This window comes from Bos javanicus, chromosome 22, assembly GCF_032452875.1.
Source record: "Bos javanicus breed banteng chromosome 22, ARS-OSU_banteng_1.0, whole genome shotgun sequence".
NCBI classification, from domain to species: Eukaryota; Metazoa; Chordata; class Mammalia; order Artiodactyla; family Bovidae; genus Bos; species Bos javanicus.
In genome coordinates this window covers 13,809,983-13,825,947 of record NC_083889.1, presented here as the reverse complement: position 1 = coordinate 13,825,947, position 15,965 = coordinate 13,809,983, and the positions used below count along the sequence as shown (strand labels likewise).

At 41.7% G+C, this 15,965-nt stretch overlaps 1 protein-coding gene across 5 annotated transcripts in view; it reads right to left on the bottom strand.

Moving 5' to 3' along the window:
* CTNNB1 (catenin beta 1) overlaps positions 1 to 10,532 on the bottom strand; it is a 47,683-nt gene extending 37,151 nt beyond the window's left edge. For 2 of the 5 annotated variants that reach the window (XM_061396056.1, XM_061396054.1), the window contains exon 1: positions 10,310 to 10,519. The gene's annotated coding sequence lies outside the window, so the exon portion shown is untranslated. Of the gene's footprint in view, positions 1 to 9,746; positions 9,821 to 10,309 lie in introns of those variants that run through there. The other 3 variants (XM_061396053.1, XM_061396055.1, XM_061396057.1) reach the window with 3 other exon arrangements.
* Positions 10,533 to 15,965: the final 5,433 nt, after the last annotated feature.

The window sequence follows — 15,965 nt, the reverse complement described above, 5'->3', positions numbered from 1 at the left end:
AGGCAGGGAAAAAACCTGCTATCAGATGTGGTGGCCTTGAAGCCAAGCGAAATGTGTCTCAAGCAACTGTGCCAAGTGCTACTGAGAGGTCAAGTGCAATGAGGATTAGAGATTTATACTGTGGTGGTCACTGGGAGAAGTTGAAAAGGGGTGAGAGTGTATCCAAGCAATTGTTTCAAGGTGTCTTATTCAAAAGAGAAGCAGACTGGGTGCATGAAAGGGGAAACAAGAAGAAAAGATTTTTTTAAAACGGGGACAAAGATCATGCAAACTCACAGAAGGAAAAATCAAGGATGCAAGAGAAGGTAGAAAGAGTTAAATTCTTGAGAGCAAGAGGGCATGGGATCTAGTATAGAAGTGAGCTGGTTGTCCTCATCTCTGAACACTACAGTTTGTCCATAAATGACAGAGAAGGTGAATGGCACAGTCATAGATGTGAGAGCATACAGGAAATCTTCCAATTATTCGACATGCTTTGTGAAACAGAAAGCAAGGGAGACATATGGGGAGGAAGTATTGGGAGGTTTGAGAAGGAAAAGACACAGTCATAAGGAAAGATGAACTCAGAGACCAAAGACCACTGGGCATGAAGTCAGGGAGGGACAAGGTTGTTGAGAGTTGAGTAGAAGTGAGGGTGAGGGATACCGAAAAGCTTTGACAGAGTGAAGTTATCTGTCACTGAAGAGCTGTTGGAATTAGGGTGGCTGAATCAGACAGAAAAATAAGGTTACTGGAGGAGAGGAAACCAAGGAACTAAGAGGTCAGAATATTGGAGGCATCCTCTATATCAATGTTACTCAAAGTACCAGACCACAACACCCTATGGAGCTTGTGTCAGATTATATAAACCAACACACTGCTTCTTTCATCAAAAAAATTTTGGTACCAAAAAAAAAAGTCAGGTGAACTAAACACTGAACTTAGTGACATAGTCGAGTTACTTTCTGGCACAAACTACTTACTGCAATTCATACTGTAACAGTTCTCAGAGCGTGGGACATTTTGAGTAGCACTTGTCTACACAAACGTTGGTATCCCCAAGAATTGTAACAGAAATAAAGATGACAGTAAGCCAGGAGACAAGTGTTCAAGGAAGTAGGGGAATGAACCAGGAAAGTTGGTAATGACTAAGATAACGAAAGTAGCAGGTGGTAATAATTTGATGGCATGAGAGTCAAAGCTGAAAGTTTTGGAAAAGAATGGTCAAGAAGTGACAATGAGGAACAAAGAGGACACTTCCTCCACCTTCTGGTTCACCAATAAAAGGTGCACAGGAAGAGCAAACACTCACCACCTGAGAGAGCTGCAAGGTCAGTAGCATTATGGGGAGAAGCTAGGCTATAGCTGGAGCAAGAAAAAGTAAACATTCTCAGAAAAGACTGACAATAAAAAGGATGTGCTGAAGACTATGAGTTCTAGACAATGAATGGATTCCAAGAGATGATAAAATGTGGGAAATGGAGAGCCAAAACAGCAATGGGATCCAAACCTGGGAAGATAAGGGTAATACATACAGAACAGAAGCATAACTAAAGGAACCAAGTCCTAAAAAAGTCATGTGTCAGGACTGGCCTCTGACTAGAATATAACGCTTCATTATAACGATGGACCCTCCATGCAGACTGATAATAGAAGGCGAAGCAATTCCTGCTTACTTAGTTTCTCATGGGGGAATGGGGGTTAGTTTGAGGAGCAAAGAAAAGGTTAAACAGTCTTCCTATCTTCGCATTTTGAAGAGAAATGTAATATGATCTGGTGTATAATGGCAATAAGGAGAAGCCTAAGGCCCTTCAGCATACAGTCAGGGCATTCTTCAAGCATGATTCAAGAATGTAAGTATTCTTACAAAAGAAAATATCTATTTCAGTATTTTAATTATCATTACTCTGCCTTATGAATGACTCCCAGATTTCTCATCTCCTAATCTAGCCTCTTTTCATTCTATGGGGAATAGACTGGCTGGCACTCTGATTTAGGACCTATGAAAAAATGACAGCAGAATTAAGGCAGAAAATAGTGACCTAGGGACAACTATTATATATAACATGAATTTTACCTTGTAAATGGATCACAGAGGACATTTATAACTAAAAGTCAGAACAATATAAACCTCATTTCATATCATGTGGCTTTTCCAACTAAACGAACTCTAAATGAAACAACTTTAAAATAAAGTGAAGTACCAGAAAGACTAAATTTATGAATGTATCTAGAGAGTAGTACATCAACTTACTATGTTCCCTATGTAACATTTATTGTCTACTTTCCCTTGTGGCTCAGCTGGTAAAGAATCCACCTGCAATGTGGGAAATCTGGGTTCAATTCCTAGGTTGGGAAGATCCCCTGGAGAAGGGAAAGGCTACCCACCCAGTATTGGGGCCTGGAGAATTCCATGGATTATATACGCAAAAAGTAGGACAAGACTGAGCGACTTCCACTTTGTATCTAAATGAACTGTTGAATATAAAGTAATGTTTGACATTGCTACATTCTTTCAGTGGCTCAGAAAGATTCTAAGTGTCTACCTCAGCACTTCTACACAACAGAAAGGATACCACTTAGAAACATCCAGAGTTAACTGGATTGAGAAATGTTTCCAAGAAACCCGTGTTCCTCAGGTACACCCGTCATTCATCTAATACACAGATAACTCCAAAGACGTACTCACTCACTACACCCTTCTCTGCAAACCACTGAATTATACTTCAGGGTTGGGGGTAGGGGGGAGGCTTTTACAACAGCCACCCCTCCATGAAGCAAATGAAAATCATTAAGATCACCGTCAAATTGCATTTAAGAAAGTTTGCAGTAAATCTAACTTCTCACATTTTTATACAGATAACGTACAATAAAGTATGAAAAAATACATGTCAAGTATTTCAGTCATCATAAACCTGTTCAGAGCAACTTAGCAGGCACCCCGTAGCACGTGCACATCTTTTACTTCCAAGTCAGATCAGCTGCCAGCATGAAAGACAAGATTTACCACAGCTATCACCTGTGTGCCATGTGGACTGATGAACTTCAAATTAAACAGGTTAAAAATATCTCCCCAACCCCCAGATTTTTTAACTAACACACCTGTTAAATCAGTTAACAGGAAAATCAGTCCAGCAACAAGAGAGTTATGAAATTACAAGCAAAACAATGGGAATATTAATGAAGAAATAGATGGAAGTAAATAGGGGAGCAAATTGGCATTGCTATGAAGCAGCTTCACCTTAACAGCATCCATCCATATATCACACTTTTCAAACTATCTGGGGGTTGGGGACTCTTCAACAAGTTCAAAAGAAATCAGAGGCCGGAATTTTCTGGACTGTTACAAGAGAAACTTTACAGTGGCTCTGTAAAGTTATATGGGGATTGTGGAACAGGCCAAGGGGTGAGCACCTGGGACAAACGTGTTCTGAAAAGTCCACTGCTCAGTTTGGCTTGCATTCTATACCATATCATATAAACACAACTGCAGTCAGCAGCACTATTTTCAGATGATACTTTTTAAAACCAATGTTGGCTTATGGTTTGTATTTTCAGTACAAACATAGTAGGCCACTTAAACATGTAATCTAAAGACTAAATATACAACTTTTCAAACTCTGGAAATGAAGAATCTTGCCCTAGCAGCAAAAGACTTTACCAATATCTATTTGACTGCCTGCCTAAATTTATTCTGACCAGGGGATGGAATGGATTGGGAGATTGGGACTGCACTGCTGCTGCTGCTAAGTCGCTTCAGTCGTGTCTGAATCTGTGCGATCCCATAGACGGCAGCCCACCAGGCTCCCCCGTCCCTGGGATTCTCCAGGCAAGAACACTGGAGTGGGTTGCCATTTCCTTCTCCAATGCATGAAAGTGGAAAGTGAAGTCTCTCAGTCATGTCCAACTCTTAGCGACCCCATGGACTGCAGCCTACCAGGCTCCTCCATCCATGGGATTTTCCAGGCAAGAGTACTGGAGTGGGGTGCCATTGCCTTCTCCTACTATGTACAAAATAGATAATACTACTATGTATAGAATGGATAACTAATGAGAACAGACTATACAGCTCAGGGAGCTCTACTTAATGCTCTGTGGTGACCTAAATGGGAAAGAAATCCAAAAACAGAGGGGATATACGTGTACGTACGGCTGATTCACTCCACGGTACACAACACGGTATAGCAACTATACTCATAAAAAATTTTAAAATATATTCTGATCAAATAGGAGTAAGCTATTACTTAAAAAAAGAAAAACTAACATTCAATTAATTTTTCATTATCTAAACTTTGTTTTTCAGTTTTAAATCTAGTCTGAAAAATAGATTATCACAGAAATGCAGACTTTAGCTGAAAACCAGGATGTGATTTAAAGACATCAATAAAACTTCAGGCTGATATGACTATTTACAGACAGCCAGAATTTGTCCAGCATTTTAAGCACCTTCAATGTTAAGTTTTAAGACCAAGAAAACACTTTAAAAACTATACTTAAGATGATCAAGTGATGAACAAGTTTGTTCTTTCTCCTCTTTTTCCTTGATCCAATCCATCTTAATTCTTAAGCTTTTTAAGTGCAGGTTTCACAGAGTTAATGATATGAACCTGCTTTAAGTTCCTAATCTGTTTATATAGTCAATTGATACAAGGCATTCTTAAAATGCCAAATATGAACCTAATGGTTTATCAAATCTTTATTTACTAAGTTATGAAAGTAAAAATGTTACTCAGTTGTGTCAATATGTATATATAGAGACAAAGATACAGAATTGTACTACTTCAGTCACTTAATAGAATCATCATTAAAAAAAACAAACACTGTACTCCAAATGGTTCACTGCAGATGTCACAAACTGGCAGATCCTGCCAATAGGTGTATTTAATTTGTGTTAAAATGTCTTAAAACATGAATTTCACCTACCAACATGTGCAAATCATGTGTGTGCTACATTGCTTCAGTAGTGTCAGACTCTTTGTGACCCTATGGACTTTAGCCAACCAGTCTCCTCTGTCCATGGGATTCTCCAGGCAAGAATAACGGAGTGGGTTACCATTTCCTCCTCCAGGAGATCTTCCCAACTCAGGGATCAAACCCACAGCTTGTGCAACTCCTGCATCCCAGGCAGATTCTTTACTGCTGAGCCACCAAGCCCCATTGGTGCAAATCATGAGATGCACATTAATCCATATTTCCTGCTTCTCTTAGAAGAAAGAAAAAATTCAGATGATGTGGAAACCTAAACTGCTTTCCACACAATGGCTGCAGCTGAAGATTGGCTTAGATGGGACATATGTTCTCTTAATTTGTTGTAGTTCACAGGGGCCCAGTGAGCCCATACCTGCTTGGAGATACTGAGTAGCTACTCCCACTGGGATGCAAGATCAATCCTATATGGTTTGTGACAGAGATCTTAGTCACTTATATTGTTTGTCAAATTGTTGCATGAAGATAAGTGGCCGATTTCAAGAGATAAATTAGGTCCCTAACAGGCAGAACTTTTTTAAAGATGTACACAGTTTTCAAGAGAACTTTCAAATCTACTCTGTTCTCATAAAAATCTTTGAAACTGGAACACAAGCTATTTGACCTTGATTTAGTAAATGATGAAAATAATAGTTACAGACTTGGACATTACTTATTCCATACATGATCCTTTATGAAGGATCACAACACATTCTGAAATATAAAACAGCTGAGGCATTCTTGCCTTATGTTTTTAAAAAGATACAACAATAATACATTATTTAAATAGTCGAAAATCATCATCAATGTTTCCACAAAATTATACTAAATTTCAGAGCAAAATGGAGCAGTAAGTGATATGGTCATTTTCCCTCCCTACTCAATTAACTTTTAAACTTCATTTCAACCACCTATTTATGGAAAACATACAAAGGTAAAAACATTTTTTCTAAGCTGAGCATTTTCCATAAAAATGACCCTTTGACTTCTAAAAGCTATTTTTAAATGGGTTTTATTCCTGTTATTAATCAGAATCTGATTTGAAATAAGCATTTTCATAAAATAATGCTACTAACAGAAATAGCAAGAACTGTACACAGGAGTGTGGAGGAGTTTTTATTGGAGAATTTAAAGGTCAAAATATGGGAACAGTGCATCAAAGCACTATACAAATGTATACTCTACACAAATGCCTGCAGTCACTAGGCATTATACTCTGGAGTTCACATAAGTTGACTCAACCAGCTTTGTTGATAACCAATTCTTAACAGACATAATATTCTTTGTTGATAACCAATTCTTAACAGACATAATATTGAAAATGTAACCAAGTTGAAGACTTACTTCAGTTTTATTGTATAAGAAATTTTAGACAAATTGATAATTCACTTTTTTGTTAACTTTATCTGAGAATCTTAGTTTCTAAAATTCATTAATATGGCTCAGTTTTAGGATCTAGGTGTAAGTGTGGTCACTCAGCCATGTCTGACTCTTTTTGACCCTATGGGTTGCAGCGCGCCAGGCTCCTCTGTCCATGGGATTCTCCAGGCGAGAGCACTGGAGTGGATAGCCATTCTCTTCTACAGGGTATCTTTCCAACCCAAGCACTGAACCTGGGTCTCCTGCATCGCAGGTGGATTCTTTACCATCTGAGCCATCAGGGAAGCCCAGACACTAGGATGTTTAGATTAAGTTTTTGGTTTATAATTATATTTAAGCAGAACTTCCTACAAAAAGTGACAGAATTTAACTCCTGATTTAACTTTGACCTTTTTCCTGCAAATAATGGCTGAAATGACATGTTCTAAAGCCAATCTTTTAACTAACAATAATAATATGAACATCCTATTCTAGAATTGAAAAGTTTTCTTGACTGATGCTTTCTCACCAAAACTATTCATAAATATATTTCACACAAATTTTATGGGGGGGGAAAAAATCACCAGCATTACATTATATCCACTGGAGGGCACTCAATGTGACCAAAGCATGCAATGAAAACATGCCCTGACGCTATTGTCACTCAGCTGCATCAGGTTTGAGGAGACTTTGAGGCTGGAGAATAGTATCTTTTAAAAGAAAAGATGCTCACAATTAGCAAGATAGTTAATCTCTAAAAAGGGTTGCTAACATGACTGATTCTTTTATAAGAGCTTCTTTTTCCTTAGGGAGCAGATTTAAATACATGCTTCAGGGATACAGGGTTCAGGCCTCAACAGAAGTATCTAGATTTCAAACCTGGTCAAGCTCAGACTTGCATACAACACAAAAGCAGCATTCTTAAGTAAACAGAGGAAATAAAGAACTTTCTCCAGAGTTTAAGTGATTAAGAACTACACAAGGTAACTCCTACTCATTTTCAAGCAATACAACAAATCACATATTTTCCTTTCCTGGAACTTACAAAATACATATTTATTTTAGCCCATTAGCCTGGTTATCTATCAAGACACAATTAGAACAGTATTACATAAACAATAATCTGTTAAAAGAATGAAGACTGATTTTGCAAATCAGTCTTCTCTCAATGAGGGTCCAAGAGGCAAAAGATACAAGCTCTGGACTAACACAAGTAGCTACTAGTCTATGTTTTACTACTTACTTTTAAGATACAAAAATGCTTTTACTCAAACTGTTTCAACAAAAGATATCATATTCCCAACAAAAAGAGAGCTACAAGAATACAGCTAAGTTAATACAACTAGTGTTTTCACAACCAAAGTCACAAGTCAACATGCAGCACGAAAGAGTTGTTATTACTTTTTATTACAAGTTTGTCCTGCTCTAAAAGCATTCATCCTTTCTGCCCTGGGCTGGCAATCAAGCATGCTTCCAACCAAGCTCAAAGTACATACTTAAAATTTACCACCTACTCCTCTGCAGTTATTATCAGCAACTAGTAAACCATAAAAGAGAAACAAAATCTCATTATAACTGGATGCTGTATTGTTTCATTTCAATAACACAAAAGTTTCATTTGGCTGAAGATACTACAAACAACCTATCTCTGGGATTTTAATTTCACTGCTACTTACAAGAATAAAAGAGTGAGATTCAAATTTTTGAATTCTCCATGTCCCTAGTTTCAACAATACTTACACTCTTCTTTCCACTCCTCCCAACAATGAAACAGGCTGTCTGCATATAGCTTTCGCAAGAACCAAATCTCAAAACACTCTTAGAGAAATTAGCCTACTTCAGGTTTTCTCTTCCTATTTGGGGAGTGGAGGAGGGAAGTGTATATGAAAAGAAAAATATACAACTTCATTTATATGGATAATTTTATTCCATTTATCACTAGTAACAGTAAGAAGCTCAATCTGGTTTCAGTTTTAATATTGGAATCTACATAATTATCTTGGTAAAGAATATGTTTAAAAAGAAAACTTCTGGACACTTACTGTCACTTGAACACTACTAAATGTTTTACTTTTTTTAAGTCACCTTTTAAAATTTGGTTTTTCTTGAAAGCAATTTTAAATGACTGCTCTAGCTTCTGGGAAAATCAGCCCAGAACTCCGCAAGGACTCTAAGTTACATGCTATACTAACTAAACTTTGCAGCACAGTTTTTTAATTTCCCCCTCAAGGACTTCAGACTTGAATAGTCTCAGCATTCCTTTAATCCTATAGAATAGTCTCCTGGAAGTTTTTCAAGTTACTGTTGCAATCACTTTAGGGCCTTGTACATGGCCTTCAGAACAAAGACTAGGTCAAAGTAATGAATATTGGACGCAAATTAATCAAATTTCATGAAAAGATATTCGCAAACAAAATGTAGCAGCCGCCTTAGTTCAGACCGAAAAAAATGCCTCCCAAACAAAAGTTTGTCACTAATCTAAGCAGATATTAAACAGAAACATTAACAAACAAAAAAAAGTCAAGCTATGTCCAGTATCTCTTAAGACAACACGTTAACAGGAAGATAGCCGAAGGTACTGAATGTACACCAAGAGACAGAATGAAACGGCTTCCCAAGTTCCAGACAAAATAGTTATAACTTAGCCATCTGAAAAACAGCAGCCCAGACTTTATCAAAGGCGAGCCGTCTCTTCAAGCTGCTGTCTAGTCTAAGCCACCACTATTCACGACACAAAGCTCTCGTTTCACTAAAACCACTCCTCGATTTCCTTTTGCCGACCTCTGCATACCAGCAGACCAGTCTCCCTTCATTCACCACTCACAAACCCGGGGTGGGGGTGGGGGGAGACCACAGATGTCTGGAAGATACAAAGTAGGAGACAATGTTCCCTCCAACACCGAAAAGAAAACGAAGCAAACAGCTACACCCGACTGGCAAAGCTTTCAAGTTTAGTGGACTCAGGAAAAGGCTGTGAAAAGCGAACTTTGAAAGTCTCAGTTCCAAGTCCTCTCTCCAGACAAAACACGGAACGAAGTTGCAACGCTTGAATTTCCTGCGGGCCATTTCGTAGCGAAGGGAAAATTCACCCCGCTGGAAAGTGCTCTCAAAATCAAGCTTAGTTGCCGTGAAACTATTTGAATAAAGAATCTCCAGGAACACAATTCTCGAAGCAGTCGCAGGCTGAGTCCTGTGGGTCACTTGATAAGAGACAGTAAGCCAGCCGCCCTCGCCCTTATTTTTCCCAGGACCTCCCTAGCACGCCCGCTTTCACTCACCTGCACCGTACAAGAAAATGTAGGTGCAAGGTATGTATTTTTATCTGTGCAAATCCTCCTGGCGCATCGCACCTTCTGCACTAACAGTTTGGATCCTCTAAGGTTTAAAGTTGCTCCGATTTAAACGAGCGCACTCACACCGGCAGGCCATTAAAAATCACTAACCTCTTATTAACCCTCGAAAAAATTTGTCCTTAAGCACGAAAGAAGGAACCTGGAGATAGGACCTCACGTGGCGTCCCAGGCCCAGCGCCCGCACCCCAACTCCCCGCGGAGGCCGGGAAGGCGGAGTCCCCCGTCCCCACCCCGCCCCCCACCCCGGCCCCGGCGCATCCCGAGGCGCAGGGTCCCTCCCCCAAACTCAGCCGCGGCCTGAGCCCGGGACGGAAACCACAGCCCCCTCCACCCACCCGCCCACCCCGCTGGCCACCCGACCTCCCGGACGCGCCCTCGCGGCGCCCCCTCCCCGAAAGCGGCACCCCCACGGCCCCCGAAGGAGCCGCGCGACCGGAACCGGGCCCGGCCGCCGCCCTCCGCCCCCCGGGCGCGGTCCGCCTCTGCCGGCGACCCCAGCCCACACGCCCCTCCCCGCTCCCCACCCCGGGGCCTCGGGCTGCGCCGGGTCCGGCTCCCAGCCGCCGCCGGGACCGCGCTCCCGCGACGAAGTTTGGTTCCGAAGCGGGAACGGGAGCAGCCCCAGACGGGTAAGGAAAGGAGCGCCCAAGCACCTCAGGGGAACAGGTTCCTCCCGCGGCGGGAGTCCGACCGTCCTCGGCCTGCGTTGGCGGCTTGACGGGGACCGGAGCTGCTCCTCGGACCTTGCTCCGTCTCCGCCTCCCCTCGCTCTTCGCTCTCGGGGCCGGGCTAGCGCGGCTGCCACAGACCGAGAGGCTTAAAATGGCGCCGCACAAGGAGCTCTTATAAGTCGCGCAGGATTCAGTGTATCCTGCCGCCAGCGGCGCAGCGCGGAGCGTTCCGCCGCGCGGGGACAAGGGGCGGGGCGCGGGCGCGCGGCGGAAAGTAGTCCCCGCGCCGCGGAGCCGCCCGCCGCCGCCGCCGCCGCCGCCGCCGTCCGCCAGCCCGGGGCAGGGGCGGGGCGCCCGCGCTCTGCAGGCGCTCTCCCAGGTTGAGGCTGGCGCTGCCCCGCCGCGCGGGACTGGAGGGCGGCCCGCCAGGGCGCGGTAGTCCGAGTCAGGGAGGCGCGGGTCTCCGCGAGCCGGGGTGGGCTGGAGGGAGGGCGACACCGGTATTCTCCACTGTCCCAAGCCCGACGCCCCGGCCTCGCGCACTCCCCGGGCCATGAGAACAGATGCGGGGCTGGCAGCGCGCTGCCGGCTACCCGCGGGAGGCGGCATCGGGACCCCGGCCCTGCAGGGCAGGCGGCACACGTCCCGGGAGGGTGAAAGTTCAGGGCCAGGGTGGCGGCGGCGATGCCGGAGCTGAGGTCTGGGCCCACCCGCTCTGGACTCTGCCGGGCGCCGCCGCCGCCGTGCTCCCGGTCAGGGGACCCCGGCGCGTTCGTGCTTCCGCTGCCGTTGCAGTCTGGGCCCCAAGCTCTCTGCAGGACTTGGCTCGCAGCCGAGCCGCACATCACCTCAGAGCCCCCCACGGTCCGGATCGTGGATCTCGCATCCCTACCGGCTGTTCATCTTGAATCTGGGAATGAAGCACCCGGCCGAGCCGCCGGCTTTCCCCGCTCGTGAAGGCTGCGAACTCTCGTTAGAATAGGCGCCTAGCCCGCAATTCAACAAGTCCTTAGGAGTCCCTAACTGAACAAATGACTGATAGGCATGGACGAGCTTCACAACCCTGCCAACTAGGTTAATTCTTAGTTTCCATTTTTAACTGGTTCCACTTTGCTACTAAGTATCAGTATTTTGGGGGGGGGGGTGGATTTTTCTTTCGTTCTAAGTTCATTTCTAGGGTATTACTTATTTGAGAAATCCAAGTTCGTTGTTTATGTAAAGAGCTATCCATTAGGCAGCTTCTAATTTTTAAAAACTCATTTTCTATCCTTCAAAAAATTTTCTCATTCGTTTGAATAGGCTGGAGTTGGGTCTTCTTTTCCCTTGGAAATGTCTCCATTGTAATCAGCAGGTTTGGTGTTTGTCAAAGCTGAAACAATTATGATCGATTCACTTTCTCTAGTCTATTGTTAGATGCTTATTTTTCCTCCAAAACAATGGAGAGAGTACAAAAAGCAACAGTGAAAGTTATCTTGAGGCTTTTATCCTTGTAATTAATGCAGGCAAACAATAGGTCTTTATACATAGGTACCGCAGGAAACCCTCTCATTCAATTGTGGAGTAGCTTGTGCAGTTTTAGGTATAGCTAATGCTTCAGGGCCAACATGTTCTTTAAAAATTCCATTTCCCCCTATCTTAATGATATTTTATTATATACCAGTCATAATGTTAACTGCTGACTAGCTGTAGTGGGCCCCTGCAGTGGAAAAAGTCCGCAGACTCAAATGATGTACAATGAGATCCATTGTCTACAATGACTTTCTCATTTGTGTCTTTGCTAGTAGTTCTGTAGAATTAAGAGTAGAGGATGGTTGTTAATCATCTGGTCACAATTTGAACTGATTGAGCAGAAAAAGATACTTGATCAAAGCAGTGTTTCTAATATAAACTTAAAAGTATCAATGGCATTTTTCAGGTACTGATCCCCAATGTTAATCTTCATATATGGAGTTAAAGAATATGCAGTTGATTAAAATCATATATGTAAAATCAGATGACTAATAAATACTAATTTTTTAACAGAGGTTTCCCTTTTCTGTGTTCAGTTTTTGCTTTTTGTTTTGCTGAACAAGGCACACCATTAAAACTGATTAAGAAATATTTACACCATTAGAACATCTAAAAGATAAAAACTCTCCTATATTCGTATTTCTCTTTTTAGATGACAAAATAATTGAAGCATTTCTCTATAATTTAGATATCTTAATCTAAATTTATAATTAATATTTAAAATCCCTAGTAATACTTCAAGCAAACACATGTTAGTAAAGGAAATGTAAAATTTTGCAACAATGCAACAAGCTATTTTTCACATCACATTTAAGTCTACTGAAGAACTACTGGGTAACTAGCACTCAGACAAATTAGTTGAATTTAACAAATTGCTCTGAATTTTTATTTGCTTCCCCCCCCCCAAATAAAAATTGTTCCAATTGTCTCACCAAAAATATGAGATGAATAGCTTCTCTGAAATGAAGACAAATATTATCATTAAACCAAGAAGAAATACAAGCATCAAAATAGCTGAGGAGTTGGTGAAATGATTTTGTAAAAATGATGTTTAACAGCTGAACTTGGGTCATACATTCATAAAAAATACTTGGTTATCTTCTTACACATTTTCCTTCCAAAGCCAGCCACTTGAGTTTGACGTAAGTTAATCCATTTTGTGAAACTGCAGAGGACAAATGGTCCTAAATTTCAGGCTGTGTTCCTAGAAACCAAAAGGGTCTCCAGCTGGTTTAACAGAGAAAGTATTGCTTGTCATGATATCAGACCGTTGGCACACCCAGCAGTGGCTCCATGGAAGCTGAAGGAAGGCACAGCGTCCCTTCACTAAAATGTATGCCTTTGAATCACCTTTTAGGCAAAGAAATAAATGCCCAGATTGTTTTTGCACTTCGGACAGAAACGCTGATCAAGGCGACATTGTCAAGAAGGCCCGTTTACTTTTCAAGATGGTTAAATCTATCAGATCCACTAATTAAACATTTATTGAACGCTAAAACAATGAGCTTCCTTTAGAGAGAAAGAAATGGATGCTTGGCTCCTTTTGATGAGGACCCCTAAATGAATGTATAACTGTGATTGTTAATAAGCCCTCCTTGAAAAGAAACAGAAACAGTAGAAAACAGTGAAATGAGGGTGTGGTCTCTTCTGGACAATCTGAATCTCCTTGGGAAGAATCCTCTCCCCGCAGAAAGGTAAGACGAAATAATATTGATATGCTTATAAACAATGAACGCCAACTCTCTAAGAAGGCTGGCTCAAAAATTTTGCTTTTCAGACAACCTGCAAAGACTGGACAGAAATTAGAATCAGCCTTTTCATTTAGCAATTCATCAAGTGGGCTCTTTATGGATTGGGGCTTTTGATTTGCAATCCATCATCTCAGGGTTCAGTGTTATCTTTTGATTTCTTTCCAGCTGAACAGGCTAAGTAGTTGTAAATACCTCATGTCAGACTACATGGTTGGCTATTCTCGCACACAGAAGTCATCTAGGAACCCACTGGGCAAATTCGGCAGAAAGTCACTGTGGAAAGCTTGTGTCTGGTGTGCACTGCGGAACGAGGGAGGGGCAGTGAAGGTGGTGGGAGGCGATGGCCATGGTGGTGGCGTGGCAGCAGCTGTGGTAGTTATGTTCATGGCCGCTTCAGATGTGCCAGGCACACTTTTCGTGCTTGGAGTTATGTGTTCTGCAGGCCTTCACTAGTTTGACACAACAGTCTTTGCCATACTAAGGAAGTACTTTCTAATGCTACCATAGATAGAAAGTGTAAGGAGAAGTAATGGAGACATCATCCATGATATTCAAAGAGCACAAAGGTATGTTTCTCAATGTTTCTAAGAACTAAGACAAATACCGCTGCATTGCTATAAAATCATGCTTTGGAGACATAAACCGCCCCCCTCCCCACAAACACACACATATACACACACCCTCCTCTATTAAAAATTTCAAAATGGTTGCAGATATTTCATTCACGAGAAGGTTAAAGGCGTTTCCCATCGAAAGAAGGATTAACTTACCGGAGGATTCTGGGACTGCAGATGTATACTGCGGCAAAATCCTAAATTCATCGAAAAAAATCATTTCTGGACTCCAGCTGCTAAAAATAATGGAATTATAGTAAATCATGGATAAGATTATAACATGCCATTTGCACATTCCAAACTGTTCAGGAAAAAGAAAACAATTCTTTTCTTTTAACTCATTTCTTAAACAATGCAAATTTTAAAGTAGCTTTTCCTTTCCAGAGCACGCAGCGCCATGAAATCGATAATTTTTGATCTTTCGGTTAGTAGGCAACATGGTGAGCTATTGCAGAGGCTGCAGGCAGCAGACATGTTCTTGTCAGCTAAAAAAATTTTCATATTGTTTTTGAATCCATTGAGATTTGTAGATGTGATACCACCGGGTTTTTTGTTTTAGCTTGCACTTAGGCTATAGGGACGCAAACCCTCAGTTTATCGACATATCCAGGTCTATCGCTTTATATATATTAAAAACAGGGAGTCTTACTGGATCTTAAACAAAAAATTATGTAAAAGGAGTGGCTGGTGTGATTATAATCCCATCATGCAGGGTCCACGGTTCCCATTTAGTGAAATTTCGCAGAGGGCAACTTCTTAAGAACATCCCTGCTGTGCAGAGTGAAAAGCATGAACAAACCAAAGACAGAATTCATCTGTGTTTATATTTTACAAACAATGAAAAACCTACTCTTTGTATGCCTTTTTTTCCCCCACCTTATTATTTCATGAAAACTGCAGCATTTTCCCCGCCCCCATCCAAACACTCACCACCCCAGCACTGCAGTATTCCGCCCCTCTGTTGCTTCTCCTTCGTCTTCTTTTTCGCTTTCACAAATTCTGCACGCGCCATCTTTGTGTGGGGTGATCCTTTGCTAATTTCAGTTACCCATTCTCTCACAAATCGGTTCAGAAATAGAAAATTATAGTGTGCTGTGGGGCTTAATTTGCCTAAATTTCTTCCAGCCTTCCCTTCTGACACAGAAACAGGGAAACAACAGGGGGGGTGGGGTGGTGGCAAAAAAAATAGAGATTTCTATTATTGCCATAACCTGTTGTATACAGTGGTGATAAAAAATATTATGAACATAATAGCAACAGCTGCAGCCTAAATAGAAGCTATGAGATAATTAATGTGCTACAACAAATTAATTTGCTGCAGGTGCCTCTGCTGTGAACTGAGTAACCCATGCCATAGAAAGTCTAAATAAAATGATTCCCCCCCAGATAAAAAAAAATACAGAGCCAAATGTCTTGTTCAGTAAATATTATGCGTGCCTATTGTAAAAAAAAAAAAAAATGCTCCCCAGCCTCTTTCCCCCATCCCCTACCAACATATCTCAAATGGTTTAGTCATCTGTGGGTAAGGGTGCAGTTGGATCTGTGTGTATGTTTATAAGTGTGTATGTATACAGGTATATATAGCTTTCTTAAACATGTGGAGGTTTGATGCTATGTCTTAGTTGGAAAATGTATGGACCAGCTATAGATTTCTTTTTAAAAATCAGCAATAGTTCATAATAGTTAAGAACTCCATTGGTTTTAAAACAAAAATTAGTGTATTCATGTGTATAGCCAGAAGGAGAATAACAGGGATGAGCTGTA